Here is a 2,766-nt window from a genome sequence, read left to right as displayed (position 1 = left end):
AATCCTGCTACAGTTAACCGTGGCCCCAAATTGTTCAATATGGAATTATGATGTGGGGTGGGCTGGGTCAGTCCATGACTCCTTAAACTTCACTAGAAGCGAGCTAGGGCAACGATGTACAAAAGGTGACTTGGGCAATTATTGTTTGGTGGGCGATTGCGCTTACCCAGCACGGCCTTATATGCTAGTGCCCTTCAAAGGATGCAAAGAAGGATTGTCACATGCAAAGTACTATTGGAATTTCATCCAATCAAGCACTAGGATGCCAGTTGAGAGAGCCTTTGGCATGTTGAAGGCAAGGTTTCGTATATTGCTGAAAAGATGTGACATGAATCTAAAATATGTGCCAGATGTTGTTGTTGCTTGCCTTGTGCTCCACAACATTTGCATTTGCCACGGAGAAAGTTTTGACATGGAATGGGTACGAGAAGCTGAAGCAGACTTGGCACTTATGGTTCGAAGGGAAGAGGATCGGAGAACAGCTGCCTGCTCCTTGAGGGAGCTATGTGCTACTAGGCCAATACAAACAGAGGACGCAATGGAACGTGCTCAAGGAGGCGATGAAGGTTATGACTTTGGTTCAGGTTCAGAGCGGCGAGACAATCTCGCTAGGACAATGTATAGAGAGCATGCAAGGGCCAATGTACAAGAATTCTTTGGCAATGATGCCTTGGCAGAGATGGATTCATCATCAATGGAAGCATCATCATCATTAGCTTCTTCCTCTTCTACGTAGAGCTTTGCAACGAAACCTTTCATTGTAGAACTGGCATGCTTATTATGTTTATGTCCTCTTTCAGCTTGTATCTCATGAGATTCCTTTAATACATCTTCAATGTAGCTTCTCTATATGTGTTTTTTCTAAAGGTTTTTATGTTAATCAAATTTCTCTTCCGCCACCTTGTGTGAATGCATGGTGCGGCGGAAGATATGTTGGTTCTCTATTTCCACCTCCCGTGTGAACTGATGGATGGCGGAAGAGTTGGAAATGAAGCTCTTCCACCTGGAAAAGGGTCTTTTTCTTTGCTATTTCCGCCGCCCTCTTGTGAACCCAGCCTTAATATAGATATAAGATATAAGATAAGATGTATGCATGCGTTTTATAGGCTAAGGGGAACATGCGAGAAAGATGTAAAAGTACAATATAACTACATTGGGGTAAGGAGGCAACTGACAAAGAAAAAGCTATGGTTGTGAGCTAATTCTGGAAAAGCACACCCAAGGAGAGAGAGAGAGAGAGAGAGAGAGAGAGAGAGAGAATATTAAACGAGGAACGTAGCTTGCATTTGTGCATGTGAGAGAAGCTCGAGATGGCTGCTGCTTCCACATCTGTGGTAGCAGCGCGTCAAACTTAGGAGATCGAGAACAACATAGTGTCTCTGGAAGGAGGTGCAAAGTCAGACTCCATGTATATTTATGATGAGGCAGGGCAAGCGCTGATTCAACAACAGAAGCCATGGTACGTTGCGAGAGCCCAAGCACTTCAAGAATGTGTGAATTTCAGCCCTTGTCCTGAGGCTCAAGATGGTCTTGCATGCACAATCAGGTGGGACGATCAAGGTGATAGGCATGATGCAGGGCAAGACTGAAGGTGACACTATCATCGTCATGGATGCATTTGTTCTTCCTGTCGAAGGTACCGAAACTCGTATTAATGCTCATATGAATATATGGTGGAACATGCTCAAACTAATAAGAGGGTAGGGCGGCTTGAGAACGTAGTGGACTGGTACCATTCTCACCTTGGTTATGGTTGCTGGATTTCTGGCATTGATGTAAATACAAACCTGCAAAATCAGAAATACTTGGAACCTTTCTTGGCAGTTGTCATTGATCTTATATGAACAATGTCTGCTGGAAAAGTTGAAATCAGAGCATTTCACACTTATCCAAAGGATTATATATTTCACCCTCTGTGTGTCAAACCATCCCTGTCAACAAGATTGAAGATTTTGGTGTCCAATGCATCCTCTCCTCTCCTCTTGCATCCTCTCCTCTTTTGGGGAATCGGGATTATGTCGCTGGCCAAGTTGCACTAATGCAACAATAGCGCCTTTTCGTGGAGTAGACCATGGGGCCATCACCAGGCGGAATAATTTTCCAAGTTGGAACAAACTTGAGGAGTTCTACAGTTACTGAATACAAAATTACTGCCCTTGCAACTCTGTGAATCACCCCTTTCTTGCTTGTACATGGTATATGGCGGGTGCTGCAAAATGACCAAGCATGTAGCCAATTGCTCTCTTATGATTATAGGTGTTACATCCCTTCCTTGAGTCAAGAACTAACCACATGTTTGAAGCTATTCCAGAAGGTGGTCGAGCTCAGGTCTTGGTTTCTAAATTTGATGTGAAGGTTCACTGGCTAGAACATGTTTTCGTAGGAAGTAATGCATTGAGTGCATTGGATATGTCTTCTTATGAACACATGTCACATGCATTTTCTTTCTTTGAATGTGTAATTTTGGTAATGTAGGTACGTAGGCAACCTTTTGTAAAGGATTTTGGGTGGCATGTCAATGAATATTTTTGAGAGAGAGAGAGAGGGAGACGTGGTGGACGTGTCGTTGATCCAGTCCATGGAGCAAGGTTGAACAAGTGCAGACTTAGGCACGACAATATTTGGTAATGACTTAAAAGTGACATAGAGCTTAAAAATTGCATGCTGACACAAACACTAGATCAAGTAGAAGGGAATCAGAGCAAGACGTCCAATAGTAGGTAGTGGAGATAGTTGTGGGTTACTTAAAAATAACACATACTTAGC

The 2,766-nt window shown here is 43.2% G+C and overlaps 1 pseudogene; it reads left to right on the top strand.

The window, feature by feature from the left end:
• The first annotated feature begins 1,261 nt into the window (after positions 1 to 1,261).
• LOC147416536 (COP9 signalosome complex subunit 5a pseudogene) lies at positions 1,262 to 2,341 on the top strand (annotated as a pseudogene).
• Positions 2,342 to 2,766: the final 425 nt, after the last annotated feature.

Source organism: Adiantum capillus-veneris, unplaced genomic scaffold (genome assembly GCF_014529385.1).
Source record: "Adiantum capillus-veneris isolate H3 unplaced genomic scaffold, ASM1452938v2 Hic_scaffold_843, whole genome shotgun sequence".
NCBI lineage: Eukaryota > Viridiplantae > Streptophyta > Polypodiopsida > Polypodiales > Pteridaceae > Adiantum > Adiantum capillus-veneris.
Note: the sequence above shows the minus strand (reverse complement) of the source record. Positions and strands in the feature narration are given on the sequence as shown.